The sequence below is a fragment of the Poromitra crassiceps genome, assembly GCF_964638095.1.
Source record: "Poromitra crassiceps genome assembly, chromosome: 1".
NCBI lineage: Eukaryota > Metazoa > Chordata > Actinopteri > Beryciformes > Melamphaidae > Poromitra > Poromitra crassiceps.
In genome coordinates, this window is record NC_139623.1 from 27792794 (window position 1) to 27809025 (window position 16232).

Sequence of the window (16232 nt, forward strand, 5' to 3'; positions counted from 1 at the left end):
ACTTACTCCATGCCGTACAGTTTATTGAGACACAAGAATGGACAACGTTTCGATCCTATTGGATCTTCTTCAGGTCAAGAAGATCCAATAGGATCGAAACATTGTCCATTCTTGTGTCTCAAACTATACGGCCTGGAGTAAGTGTGCAGGCTCTACCTTTTTTCATTTATCTGAGCTTTTTTGCTATAGCCTCGCACCTGTACACGTGATGTCCATAGAATTTTTCCCTTTCAACATATCCTTATTATACCATAGATGCAATGAAAGAAAATGAACGATCTAGCGTTATTTACCTTGGTTCACCCCTGGCTCTGCTGTCCATCACATTGATAGCAGCTCCTCACCCTCCCACTCCTTGTGTAATCCATACGTTATTCCAGACCGGCTGAAATAAATACACGCGGCCATTGAATTCATCGTCCATAATCTCGAGATCAGATATTATCAGCCAGCAGTGTTTAGCATGCTACAGATCGACTGCTCTCAGAGCAACACATCTGTAGCATGCTAAACACAGCTGGCTGATCATATCTGATCTCCAGATGATGGATGATGAATTCAATGGCCGCGTGTATTTATTTGAGCTGGTCTGGAATAATGTTATATGGATTACAAAGAGTGGGAGGGTGAGGAGCTGCTATCAATGTGATGGACAGCAGAGGGTGAACCAATAATGATAGATCGTTCATTTTCTGTCATTGCATCTGGTATAATATAATATATAATATAATGTGCCGCTGTGTATCAGTTGTTACGCAGTTGTTGTTATGCGTTGTTATGCGTTGTTGTTGTTGTTGTTGTTGCAGGCCATGCCATGCCAGGCCACCGGGTATCTGCCCGAAGCGCCCGATGTTGCAGTCCATGCCTGCAGTGGCGTATTGAGTCCAGAGAAGCTTAATAATGTAGCCTACATGTGGGGCAAAAACAAAACAAAACAAAAAAACACTGCATGTTTTACTTCCGGTGAGGTCAAGGAAAAAGTAGGAAAAGGAGTTAGACAATATATTGAAATATCGCAATACTAGCATATCGCAATACTATCGTATCGTGACTCAAGTATCGTTTTTGTATCGTATCGTGGGCATCTGGTGATTCCCACCCCTACCATAGGCCTATCAAACAAATGATCAAATCTACTGTCTGTAACTGGCATTACAATTGCCGGCAGCTGTGCAATTCTCTATATTCAAGGCGAATGAAAATAGTTTACCATTTAGTGATGAATACAGAAAACATAGGCTACTTAATAACTTGCTTCTGAAACCTTCACAAGTGCATCAAATTGGACTGAAGAACTTCTCAGTGCAATTTTCACAATTTGCAAAGTCATCCTGTGGGCCGGATTGGACGCTCTGGCGGGCCGGTATTAGCCCCAGGGCCGCATGTTAGTGTAAATCATGGGGACAATTAATAACTATGAGTTAGTTGTATCCAGACGTCTAGACATGCTACAGCAGTGATACTCAACTTGTGGCCCAAGGGCCAGATGCGGCCCGCGACAGGGTGCAGAGTGGCCCCCCGACCATTTTCTAATAATTTCACGTTAGTTTTCATTGTGTTCATTGTGAATTAGAATCTAATTCACAATGAAAACTAACGTGAAATAAAGTTGGACTGAGCTCCAGCTACATGATCAAATACCACCATCTGCTCGCTACCCAGGCACTTATGTATGTAACCTAACTAACTTAACCTAACTAACTATCCGGTGTCCACAACATTGTCAGACTAAACTCCGGCTGACACCCCAAAAACCTAACTTCTGCTACAGAAAAAATTATATTGTTTGTTTATTAACTGGCCCCTGGCCTCCTATCATTTCATGAAAGTGGCCCCCGGGCAAAGCAAGTTGAGTATCCCTGTGCTACAGGAACCAGTTTGTTCTGGGATAGGATATCTGAAAATCTGCTTCATTAGTGGAATGCAGAATGTAGTTGGTTTTGCACTGATATTTTGCATGGTATAGATCATGGTAAGGGTATGGGCAGGGCACAAAACGTGCACACCTACATGTTAGGCATGGAGAGATATATGACTGAAAGTTTACATCCTGTAACCAAAGAGTGTATCTGTGAGAAAATAAATCCACTTTGTAATCAAAAAATAGATCCGTAAGCAAAAACATAGATTTGAAAACAAAACTATCAACAATCCAATCAAAGAAAAATTAAAAAAATGTTTTTAGATTTTTCATTAATGTGAATTAAAAAAGTTGCATGCAAACACAAACATTTTGTTCTCAACTCCAGACCATTTGTTTGCAAAACCATTACCTTTGCTTACAAAGCTCAACTTTTCTTTTGCGAAATGAAAAGTTTTGTTTGCAAAACCTGAGTTTTGCAAAACTTTTTCTGTTACAATAAGGGCGGGACCTACAGCAGAAAGAAGTAACGCATGTCCCTATTGGCCAGTGTCGATCGGAGTGATAGCTTGGCAACATCCAATCCAGTAAGAGACAAGGCGGAGGGCGGGCACTTGAACGGAAGTATTTCCTGAAGGAATCTCCATGCCATTTCAGCCCCAGTTATAACCACAGATTGAAGAGAGAAGCTGTGAGTATGTTCACACCAATGTTTTTATGTTTGGTCAGGTTACATGCACCGGTCCAAACATAAAAACATTGGTGTGAACATACTCACGGCTTCTCTCTTCAATCTGTGGTTATAACTGGGGCTGAAATGGCATGGAGATTCCTTCAGGAAATACTTCCGTTCAAGTGCCCGCCCTCCGCCTTGTCTCGTACTGGATTGGATGTTGCCAAGCTATCACTCCGATCGACACTGGCCAATAGGGACGTGCGTTACTTCTTTCTGCTGTAGGTCCCGCCCTTATTGTAACAGAAAAAGTTTTGCAAAACTCAGGTTTTGCAAACAAAACTTTTCGTTTCGCAAAAGAAAAGTTGAGCTTTGTAAGCAAACTTAATGGTTTCGCAAACAAATGTTTTGGAGTTGAGAACAAAATGTTTGTGTTTGCATGCAACTTTTTTTAATTCACATTAATGAAAAATCTAAAAACCTTTATTTTATTTTATTTTTAAATTTTTCTTTGATTGGATTGTTGATAGTTTTGTTTTCAAATCTATGTTTTTGCTTACAGATCTATTTTTTGATTACAAAGTGGATTTATTTTCTCACAGATACAGTCTTGGGTTACAGGATGTAAACTTTCAGTCACAGAATAAAGACACATATATCTCTCCATAGTATTACCCATAAGTTAAATAGCAATCAAGCAATTATGGAAATAAGATTAGACTAAATCAGTAACATATTCTTATTATTTTCTATATTGATTGTATCATTTTCAGTCATTTTCCCTCAATAAGTCAATGATTCTGGTCAGCACATTACAATAATGTAACTGCTTAGGCTACTTGTTCAGTTGGTTGAAAGTTGACTGCACTGTAATAGTCTAAAGTAGTGTAGCAGCACCGGCAGTACCTGGGTAGAGAGAGGTGGGCTCTATCTTCTCACTGGCCTTAGGCGCTAAACTGGCGTTAAACACAAAAAAACACACTTTGCGCCTGCCTCGGGAAGATAGCGTAATGTTTTTAGGCCCTGAAATGCGCTTTAGGCCGAAGAGGCGTGGTGCAGTGCCAGAATAGGCCAGAACGCTATCTTCCCCTGTTTAGCGCTTTTCAAAACCAGGCCTTATTCAGTGCGCCGGGGATTTGTGCGTAATTATGCGCAGCTCTCCTCTGCCATCTCACTCTCTCTCCCCCTCTCTACTCCCTCTCTCTCGCGCGTCAGACAGGCGCAATGACCGATGAAAAAAAAGTTGTTATACCGTAGTTTTGAGCCCCTGTCATTCAGAGGCTGTTGCATCATCCTACCTGTGCAGTGGGGGAGAAGAAAAGGTAGCGAGAGAAAACGATATCATTCTGCCCAAACTTTCACCAATCTAATCTCATGACATCCAGGGATAGGCTATATTTTTCTAGTCGATGCGTTTAGAACATTCTTTTCACTTTGATCTTGCTATAGTGTAGCGTATTTACATGCTTGCTGTATTTAAACTGCAATGAGATTGGTTTGAGAATCATAATAATATGGAATAATATATATGGAGACAGACGGGGATGAAAGAGGGAGGGGGGGGAGCTCAGAGCACTTTGGTCGGGCTTTTCTGACCGGATTGGATCGCTCCGTGGAATGGAACATGAAAGGGACATTGTGATTCGTTTACTGCACTTCTCCAATGAGCACGTTGTGAATAATTCTACGCTTAAAAGGCATGGTTATAATGCTTAAGGCCGCGTGTAGCGCCGACACGAAAATCGGGACTGCGCCGGTCCACACCCACTAATATAGGCTGCGCCTGGCGCTAAGCGCTAACCTACGGCCAGTGCGAGGATAAAACAAGCACAGTCAGCTCATAGGCATTGGGATACTGCAGGGCAAGTTCAACTGTATGAGCCTTTGCACAATGAGTTTGTACATAAACAAGTTGACAACCTCAGAAAAGAGGAAACTAGTAGTGGAGAAAGTACATGGCCAAGAGGAAGCAGCAAGCTTTTCTCAAGCTAAGCAGGGCCAATGGGTGGAGAGAGGAGGATGTTTAGTTTGAGAGATTGTGGAGTATGTGAGGCATCCAGGCTCACATTCATTATTTGGAGCAATGATGATATGATGTGTGTATGATGTGCTGCCATCTGCCCAAAACGTAAACCTAGTATGTGAAGTCTACCATTCTAATTCTAGTATTCTTTCCCACCATCATCACATTTGGTGGATGATGATGTGGAAGTTGTTGAAATGCCTGACAGCGGCAGTTGACAGTAAAAACAAAGAAACAAACAAAACAAAACAAAAACATCTGTAGCTGTTAGGAGAGACAGCTTAAAGCTACATTCAGCGATGTTTTTGTGTTAAAATAAGTGTTAATTATTCTGACAGCAATCACTGAAATAGAGTGTTTGGTCAGGACAGCGGGGGGTTGGGGGTTTCAAGTCATTGACCAAACACTCTATTTCAGTGATTGCTGTCATCTGATTGGCTTTATACATGCAGGAAAACAAGACAGTAGGCACAGGTTAGGGCAGCTAGGGGAGGCTAGAGATTGGGAAATGGAAAGCAAACATACAGCAAGCCAACTATTGATAAACCCTCCAGTAATCAGCAGCAGCCAAAGCCCTGGCCTGTTAATGCGTTCCAACACTAGATGGTCTGGCCCTTTCCCAAAGCTCACCGCGCCATGTGAAGATGCAGTGGACAAGTCACATGACACACCATGTGAAGATGCAGTGGACAAGTCACATGACACACCATGTGAAGATGCAGTGGACAAGTCACATGACACACCATGTGAAGATGCAGTGGACAAGTCACATGACACACCATGTGAAGATGCAGTGGACAAGTCACATGACACACCATGTGAAGATGCAGTGGACAAGTCACATGACGCACCATGTGAAGATGCAGTGGACAAGTCACATGACACACCATGTGAAGATGCAGTGGACAAGTCACATGACACACCATGTGAAGATGCAGTGGACAAGTCACATGACACACCATGTGAAGATGCAGTGGACAAGTCACATGACACACCATGTGAAGATGCAGTGGACAAGTCACATGACACACCATGTGAAGATGCAGTGGACAAGTCACATGACACACCATGTGAAGATGCAGTGGACAAGTCACATGACGCACCATGTGAAGATGCAGTGGACAAGTCCCATTAAAGGAGGAAGCTAGATTCACTGACTCAGCAGTAGAAGCTAAACGCTGCAGGCTAGGCGGCCCACTTTGTGCCCCAGGAAACTGGCTGCCACATCTACTACTCATTTGTTCAGGGAGTGAAGCATTCTTGGTTAAAACAATAGCCATACACCGTATGAATTCTCTTAGCTTTGACATTTTTGTATTTTGACATTTAGGTCCAGACAGATGTTTCCAAAGTGTTTATTTTTATGCCTATATTAGGCCTAACCCTAATATAGGATGTAGTTTTAGTTTAGTTTAAGCTTATCATTCACCTGTTTCTTTGCTCCAGATTCTTTAAATCTAGTTTTATTTTGTTTTTGTTTTATATAACTGAAACTACCTTGCTGCTGGTCTTTTACGAAAACAATAATTATTCAGAAACTCTGCCTTTGGTGGACTCCTTTTGGCATTGCTTTAGTTTCCCAATGAAGTCATGTTGTGACTCAAGGTTTCTGCAGTTACATCAGTTCCTTTCCTCGCCTGCAGCCTTATATGGAGTTTCACATCACAGTCTAGCCTCCTCTCCTCTCTGCTTTACCCAGCATGCCCAGCATACTCAGTTGCCATGTAAGGTTGCATTACAACACATGCAACAAGGTCAGGATGTAGGTGTAAGTTTAGCTCTTTAGGTTGTTCATCTTAAAGGAGGTATGAATTTAACATGTACATATAGGCACAGTAGAATTGTGATGCTTAGGCTGTGCTTCGTCTACCTTATTAATGGATAGCCCCATATGCTCAACACTGGCATGCACACAAACGCTTCACTCTAAATTGGCCATTTAGTTATCAAGCACTAAACAAGCACACAATTATACTCTCTTTGGTGTTAGGGTTAAAATCTCACTTTTGGATCCTGTTCAAGAGGTGTTGATATTTTTCCAATTCAGAGGATGGCTATGGCTAGTGGGCGTACAACAGCAGCAGTCTAATGCTCTGTCAGTGTCACCATCAAGGTTTCATGTTACTGTGGTGTGGTGTTTTAGTGGTGAGATGAACAATGTTAATGATATTATTAATACCCTCCTCAGAACATGTATCCATATATACAGAAACAACTTGTAGAAAACCTGAATTCTGTAGAATGTATGATCGATCTATTTTTCTGGTTAGGAAGACCAAACTTGTAGCAAAGTGTGACAATGAAGAAATGGTAAAGTGAAAAAACCCAGAGGTATGCAGGCAGGGGATTAAGAGAATCTGTAGTGCACATAGCACAGCAGATTAACAGTTTGTAAGCTGGAGGTGGCAGACACACTACAAACTAATCTTTGGGGTTTTTACACACATGCAGCACATAGCTACAATAAATGTTCTATTTGGAGGTTCGGAAAACTTTGAGAAAATCAAACATCTAACAGTAAGTGCTGTGCTACTATTTATTAATTTATTCAATTCATTTGTATATATTTATTCTAGTTATTTATATATTTTGTCTGTGGACTAAAAGGTGCTGTTGAAGTTGGAAACAAAACATGTTTTTAACGATTTTCGTCTGAAACTCACTATAGGATATAACATACAAAAATGAATTCCACTCATTTGGGAAGAGGCAGGGCTGTGCTAACAACTATGAATACTTATGCATTTTCTGTCTCAGTATTATGCATATTTTCAGTATTGTAACATCTAGTCATTCTAGTGCATAAAGAGTGGCTCACCAAGGGGAGAAATACTTTTTTTTTGCAAAGATATTAATCAAATATTTTATAAAGTACAGAATTGCAATAGTAAGTTAGTAACTACAGTATGTGTCATGATAGGTGAATCTATTATGATTTGTGAGTACTTAGAGTAAATTGTCTAGCAAAACGTCAAGCCACCAAGTGCAAACAGTGTACACACACACACACACACACACACACACACACACACACACACACACATACATACATATATATATTTATATATATATATATAACTTTTGAGTAGCCAGTCAAATTGAAAAAGAACCCGGATCGTGTTCGCGGCGTTTGTTCCGGTGGTCCTTTTCCCAATTAATAAACAAACCTCAAATATGTATCCATGAGTGTGACAATTGAAATAATACAAATAAACATTCTTATAAAGGCCCAATGCTCAATTTAATTATAAATGAAACAATATCCATATTGCAAAACACAAACAGGCAATGTATATTTTTAAGAACAAAGAAAATACTAATAACTGTATGTTTCCCAAAGGATTTGGAGAGATTGTGGTGGGTAGACCTTGCTTGGACCCTCTTGGGGGTTCGGGGGGCCATGCCCCCTGTAAGAAAATGTTTTACATTTTAAACTAAAATGCATGAATCTGGTTCACTTTGAGAACCAATTTAAGAGGCTAGGGGTGGGCAATTATTTTTCATGGGGGGCCACATGAGAAACCCAGATTGTTGCCGGGGGCCGAACAAATATCATGCCGTAACCCAGGAATATGGCAGCTAGAAGTTACCAGCCAATTAGAATTTCCACTAGCCAAAATGTTTTTCTTGAAATAAACCAGAATATGAGTGGGGATTCTCAAAGCCTGTGTTGAGGGTCACACGAACAAAAATGCACTCTTGAAGCTAAATAAATCCAAAACCAACAAGTTAATTATTTACATTTTTTACTTCAATGTAGAACAGTCATTTCTTACACATGAGATTACTTTTTGCCTTTTAGTCATAAAGATTATTGAAAGATATTCCATATTCCAGACTGAAATGTTATAACAGAAGTGGAGTATTGGCCAGAATGACATGAACATTTGGACACTTATTCAGTGGGTATCTTGTATGTTGCGTTCAGGTGCACTGTATAAAGTAACCGGTAGGCCAGAGGCCAGTAGGCGGAGAAATCGCTGGCTACCGGGGCTTGGGGAACTCCCTGCATACATACACACACACACACACACACACACACACACACACACACACACACACATGTATACATGTATACATGGCTTTTTGATGTTATAATTTTGTATCAACAAAGTGGTCATGGGAAATAACTCTGAATGACCCCTACTCCTGTCTCTGGCCTGGAGAGAGATGCCTCATCCTCTCCATCTTCATCCTGCCCCTTCCTGTCCCCTGCTTTGTTCCTTGCAGCCATAGGCTTTCCGCAACGCAATGTTGAAGTGCCTACTGCACACAACAATAGGCTAATCTGGAGGCAGTCAGGATGAGAAGTTAAGTCATTGTTTCCCTGGGCCTAAAATAGTGCACACAGTCCCCAGGAAAATCTGTCATCTTGGGTCTAGTAAATCACAGAGTAAGCCATTACATAGCATCAAAAAAATCACCAAGCCTGTGCCCCAGTTCTTCCATAATTTGTTTTGTAAATCAGAATTTTCAAATAATGTGAGTGAAATTTCATTAACAGCACCACAAACATTAAGTGGACCTGAACCTTAATTTATTTTGCCTATTATGTCAATTAAGTTATAAATATATGATCTGCGTTGATGTTTCAGGTGAGCTGTGAATCACCGTGGGGTACCAGGTAGTGCCAGGTAGCAGTAGATAGATTTGTAAGTGTGAATTCATAGTTAAGGATCCTTTTTGCTCCTAAAGCCAGTGATCGTCTTATAGGGCTGGGTATCGTTCCAAATTTTTTGATATCGATACTGATTCGACACTTTAACTCATTGAGTGCCAGCCACTTTTGGAGAACGGACGCTCCCAGTGCCAGAGTTTCAGAGCGTTTTCAGTGATTTCTCGAGGCCCACAGAATATTGTGTGATATTACTATGTAAACAATGAACACGCAAAAAGAACGATGAGACTCTTTTCTATCATCATCAGCAAAAACAGGTTTATTGATATCATTTTCCGTTCTTTAGTTATCAGCCGGAGAAGATAGCTTGATTTAACAAAAAAGAGCAGTTTTTTTCTAGAAGCTGAGATAATGGCCCTTTTGTGAAATTAAACATTTCAAACACATCACTGACTCTGAAGCTAATTTTCTGATGTAGTCACACCTCAAAAATAATTTCCTTCAATAAAACAGTGAAGGCCAGGGAATTTTGTTTGGCAGAATAATATTTTTAGCTGCAACCAGCAGCGCTGGCCCCTGCGTGCGCTGCTGGTTGCAGCTTCTTGCTGATCTTGATTTGCTGCTGGTGGGCATCGGATATTCTGGCTTGCGTTTGCCAACCCTGTCCTGCTGCCTGGGTCTGTCTGGGTCAGTGTTGTGTGCTGCTCTGCGTGCCCCCCCCCCCCCCGCCCCGCCCCGCCTCAACTGCACACTCCTCCTGTATGGGAGGTGGCTCTCTGCTGAGTTTGCTCTGTCTGCACTGTGAAGGGTGCGCGTCGGCGACATCCAGCTTTTTCCGCGTGTTTGTCACCGGCTACTACTGTATGCTTCCAGTTGAGAATAATAACGGCTGATCATGCGAATGGGCTGTGCAGCGGACATGGAGGAGCTCAATTGTGGGAGCAGATTGGCTGCTGCCTGCTGCAGGCACATCTAACGTTAAAACGCTTCATGCATATCGATGCATACGGATGCGATGCGATTTCCGTTTCCCCAACGACTTATTCTCTGTTTTTCTCTGCCTTTCTGTTAACCTGGAGAGCACTGTCGCCACCTAAGGGTTCTGTAAAATAGGTTATAGACCTCCAATAGCTATAATATTTGTACAGGAGAGGCAGAAGGCTTTGATCGACGCCACACCGTCAAAAAACGCAATTGACGAACATGTCCGTCCTTGGCACTCTACGTTACTATTTGAAATGACGAACATGTCCGTCCATGGCACTCAATGAGTTAATTTCGATACCAGTTCCTGAACGATTTTTCCGATACCATTTTAAAAAAATACGTGAAGTGTACCCTTTCAGACATGAGGCATGTTGCTTTCACACATGTGGAGCACCTCCGGGTGTAAAGTAGAGAGGGGGGAGGGGGTGTTGGGAATTTGGGCATGACCACACAATGGGGTGTTGTGAAAACTGACCACACAGCTGCACTTCACTGTCTGAGCATAGCCTTAAGTGAATCAGCTGCACTTCACTGTCTGAGCATAGGCTATAGCCTTAAGTGAATCAGCTGCACTTCACTGTCTGAGCATAGGCTATAGCCTTAAGTGAATCAGCTGCACTTCACTGTCTGAGCATAGGCTATAGCCTTAAGTGAATCAGCTGCACTTCACTGTCTGAGCATAGGCTATAGCCTTAAGTGAATCAGCTGCACTTCACTGTCTGAGCATAGGCTATAGCCTTAAGTGAATCAGCTGCACTTCACTGTCTGAGCATAGGCTATAGCCTTAAGTGAATCAGCTGCACTTCACTGTCTGAGCATAGGCTATAGCCTTAAGTGAATCAGCTGCACTTCACTGTCTGAGCATAGGCTATAGCCTTAAGTGAATCAGCTGCACTTCACTGTCTGAGCATAGGCTATAGCCTTAAGTGAATCAGCTGCACTTCACTGTCTGAGCATAGGCTATAGCCTTAAGTGAATCAGCTGCACTTCACTGTCTGAGCATAGGCTATAGCCTTAAGTGAATCAGCTGCACTTCACTGTCTGAGCATAGGCTATAGCCTTAAGTGAATCAGCTGCACTTCACTGTCTGAGCATAGGCTATAGCCTTAAGTGAATCAGCTGCACTTCACTGTCTGAGCATAGGCTATAGCCTTAAGTGAATCAGCTGTACTTCACTGTCTGAGCATAGGCTATAGCCTTAAGTGAATCAGCTGCACTTCACTGTCTGAGCATAGGCTATAGCCTTAAGTGAATCGCATTGATATTCACTTACAGTAACTTAGTTACTTAGTGCCTTCACAGTTGGGCATGTAAAGCTGGTGATCACGCAGATGTAGAAGGTTGGAGCTGCGACTGGTTTTCGGCAGGTTTTGCAGAATGAACTCCTTGGTCATCCTTTCTCTATCCGAAATGCATTTAGATGTTTTTTGGGTCGAAACTGAGATAGTTTGTTTGAGTTGCTTGTCATCATTTACCGTTAGCTGTAATGCTAGCGTATGCACGCCAAGGCAAGGGAGAGATAACTAAACACATCGATCTCCGTTCAGTAAACAAATTAAGATAGACGGAGACCACCGTTTGTGTGGGCGACTGTCACACAAGGCGCAGATCTCGGGAGCAATATCTAATGTATGTTGGGCTGAGGTCCATGGCTAGGCTTACTGACTGGCTACTCAGCTACTGGGAACATGCAGCTGTGTGGTATATCAGCTGTGTGGTATATCAGCTGTGTGGTATATCAGCTGTGTGGTATATCAGCTGTGTGATATATCAGCTGTGTGATATATCAGCTGTGTGATATATCAGCTGTGTGGTATATCAGCTGTGTGGTATATCAGCTGTGTGGTATATCAGCTGTGTGGTATATCAGCTGTGTGGTATATCAGCTGTGTGGTATATCGGTTATCGGCCAGTATCGGCCGATAATATCGCCGGTGGACCGATATATCGGTCGGGCTCTAGTACAAAAGAAGAGAGTAGGCCCTCTGTGAGACCGTGTCAGAGACAAGGGTCTGCAGTGAAGTTAGATCATTGTGTCTTTCAAATTGAACCTTTCCCATAATTGTATGTAGGCTAGGCTAGTTTCTCTTCCTGTTCTACAAAGGTTGCTTGAGGTCTGCCACAGGGTTCAATTTTGGGTCCACTTCTCTGCAGTTCCTATTCGTTTGTTCCAAATCCATATCCAATTTACAGTAATTGCAGTATAGTTGAAAATTACTACAGTCATTTCAACCACATACTGTATCATGATGAATCTGGTAGTATGGCTTTAATTTATAAATGATGTAAATGTTGTTCACCATGCAGTGTGGAGCCCAGTTAAATGTAGAACATATACGGGGAGGCATCTGTGCCACCAACTATTATTGTCCCCAATTCCACGAGAGCTTGTATGATTATCTAGAAACGTGTTAGAGGTGTATAATGACGTGTAATTAATTGTGAATTTTTTGATTTGACTACAAATGCCAGATCCATTTGACAGAAAATTGCGAAGCGTATTTCTTTTAAATGAATACATTAAATGAATAAAAAAAATTATAGATGTAATTTTTGGTGGCACAGAACGCACCTACCATTGTTTCTTTGTTTTATGTTAAAATTCCTACTTATTTAATTTCATTTATTTATATATATAGGGATATATACATATAACATTTGCCAACGTCTGATGATATGTATCACAGCATTTATAGCCTAGGCTCATTTGCAATACCAGCAAGACAAGCTTCGGGTCAGACAGGTCATGTTAAACTATTAGCATTTCAACAAGAAATGGCAAATAAGCAAATACAAAATTGCCACAAAATGAGTTCCTATGTGTATAGATTGTAAGCAGTAAGTGACATAATGTATAGATTGTTAAAAGTTGAACAGTGTTTGTGCTACAGAAAGATTTGAGCGTGGAAGACATTCTGTTGAAAGAATAAGACATGACACATGGAAAGAGAACACGTGGTATTTGAGGCCCTGCTCCTGAGAGGCCTGTTTTGTGCGTGTGCTAATAATAGTGTGTTAAGTGTTGTTGAGTTCTGGCCATGTGAGACACACCCTAACCAGGCAGAAAAATGTATGATCATAGTTCCCTTTTCATGCAACATTTGCCATTTCTTCTCAGGAAAGAAAGCGTTTAAATTCCCCTGCATGGTGGTAAAGAACACGACTCTCAGCTACACAATGAAACAATGTTCCACAAAATTCAGATTAGAAATGTCAGATTAAACAGAGGTATGCTGAGATGACCTTTCGGCGTGTGCCTTGGCCAGAAGGCAGGTCTCACTCCAACCTAACTTGACTGTCTGCAGCTCTCTTTGCACGTGTGGCTAGTGATGACAGGAAGTGGCCTGGTGGCAAGTGTCCTGAGCAGTAAATGGGGTCCTGCTGACACAAATGGGAAAGAACGCAACTCTAAATTAGCCCCACAGCTGGGAAATAATGCATAGCATTGTGGCTCGGGCCAGGCGTGGGCCTCAGCCTGCACAGTTATTTCCCAACAGACATGCATGCTTGATGTTTTTGTCATCTGTGAGAGAGGACAGAGAAAATGAGAATTGCCTGTGTGAGTCAGTTTATAAAGCGTAGGATTAAATAATTAAATCACCTGGTGACCTGCAGTGAGGGGGATGTTGAGATTAAATAAATACATGTATACAAGTTTTTAATCTCTAGAATTTTGCAATCCATAGATATCAACAAAGTCCTGAAATTGTGTTGCTCTGCTAGCCGAGGCACAACCTCACTGCAGTTGAATGCAACACAGCTGTCGGTGCCGGTGGCTCAGTGTGAGGCACGGTCGCCTCACAGAAAGAAGGTTGTGGGTTTGAATCTCCACCCCGGTCCTTTCAGTGTAGAGTTTGCATGTTCTCATTGTATTTGAGTGGGTTTCTTCTGAGTGCACCGGTTTCCTCCCACAGTCTAAAGATTTGCTATTCTTGTGTAGTATCGTAATCTAGTAAAAATGTGTAGTATGTATAATGTATGTCACCTATGTTGTATATGTATATAGCATGTAGTACTAGTATACGACTGTGATGATGCTATCTATGTAAAGCCCTTTGAGACATGCTTGTGATAAGGGGCTATAAACATAATTGAACAGTTGAGTTAGTCACTTTCACAGTCGCTGGCTGAATAAGCACCAGTAAAGAAGTATCAAAGAGGAATTGAACCTGCTTCAGGCAATCTGTTGTAATGAACTTGTGCTGCAGGCAGCTAGTTATCTGAGCAGTAAGAAAGACTGACAGGTTGTCTGATGCATGACAGGATGTAGCCAACTCTCAAGAGGCTCACTGTTCAGCAGCACTGCCTCACAAGAGGATGTGCTTACTTCCTGTAGACAAGTTCCATATTGAGTCAGAGTCAGATTGGCATGCTTTTTGCACATCATGTTGTATCTAGAAACGTGATCATTCTTGTTTTCTCCTTATATGATATCTGTTAAATGTTATAATCTGTTATAATCTGTGAATTGATCTTAAAAACAATTGATGTAGGCTTAGGCTATATAATGAATGAGATCATGTAGATTAATGTTTTTTATTTAAAAGTATAAACCAGGCCAATAAGGCTCAATTAGCCTATCATTTGTCCCGACTCCCGACCATAGACTCAGGCCACGCCGCGCCACCACGGCATGCGTTCATTAGGGCAAAACAAACACTCCTTGAAAGAAGCATCATAAGGCTTGATTGTTTTGCCATGATGTCTTGCTCGCTTGTCGTAGCACATTGGCAATAGCCTACGACGGCCTCCTGCCTTCAAGTGTGCGATAAATAAATGTAGCCTAATTTTGAATGTTGTTTCATTCACCATCCTAGCCTACTACACTAACATTAATTATATTCATTTATTTAATAGAAGGATGTGTGTGTGACTGTAAATGTCTGTGCAGCCCATTTTAATACAATTAATTAATTGCGTCGGGAGATCATTTACAGGACACGGTGTCCTGCAGATTTGATTAATTTTACAGGACAATATCCTAGGGGTGTGCCACCTTAGGCATCTCACGATTCGATTCGATTACGATTAAGGGTGCTACGATTCGATTATTAAACGATTATTACGATTATTACGATTAATCACGATTTTCGATGCATCTTTTTCACCAAACAGGATTTTTTTTAAGCAAGGTATATTTGTCAGTATCCATTAATTAAAGTAAACAAACAAATGTACCTCCATTATCTTCAGTTGCGACTGAAGTCCACGCATCACATGTTACAGCCACCCTGCATGCTTTCTTCAGTGATTCCAGTTTCCAGTACTTCGGTTTTGGTCTCGTTTTACATTTAAGGAACTGCTTTCTGGGCGAAATACCGTATTTTTTGCAAATAAAGCAAAAAAAAAATAATAATAATAATAAAAAAATGCAATTTTTTGCAAATCGATAATCGAACATTGTGAATCGATTTTAATCGTCACGTGACTCATCGCGATGCATCTAAAAAACGATTAATCGGCACACCCCTACAATATCCTGCAAGTACAGGACAATGGAAAGCCTGTTTTCAGTTCTACTATGATACAACGCTGGTGTGAACTGCGTTTTGTTTTAGCATATTCTGTGAAATAAAGAACCTTCATGTTCTGAAATAAAATGTTGGACAAGACATGGAAGCGTTGTGATGTTATGAAACAATCCCTCTTGAGCCTTGCTGCAGTAATACAGGATGCATCAGAAATGCAAGTGTTTGATATTGAATAAAACCCTCTCTCATAGTAACAGCTGTGTTTCGATGCATGATGTGTGTGCAGCATCGTCCATATAAGGGCATAGTCCGACCCATAACTACCCATATATGGTGTTTTGCCTAACACCAGTGTTGACTGTAGCTTAGCAGGGCTTTGTTTTGTTTGAGGTGTTTATGTGCAGTTAAATCATTTGGAGGGTAAATTGTGAAAATCCACCCAAAACGGAATTCAACACCTTGTTTCAATGATCTTAGAAAGCTGAGAGGAGTGAACGTAAATATCTGTCTTTTCTAAGGAGCCAGTATTCTCTTGATCATGCCAAGAATAATAATGAAGCTCTCCTTTTAGCAGGGAATTGGAGTCTGACTTTGACACA

The 16232-nt window shown here is 41.3% G+C and overlaps 1 protein-coding gene across 1 annotated transcript in view; it reads left to right on the top strand.

Annotated features, from left to right (window-relative positions):
• LOC310788365 (moesin-like) overlaps positions 1–16232 on the top strand; it is a 42496-nt gene that overhangs the window by 1527 nt on the left and 24737 nt on the right. The window lies entirely within an intron of this gene.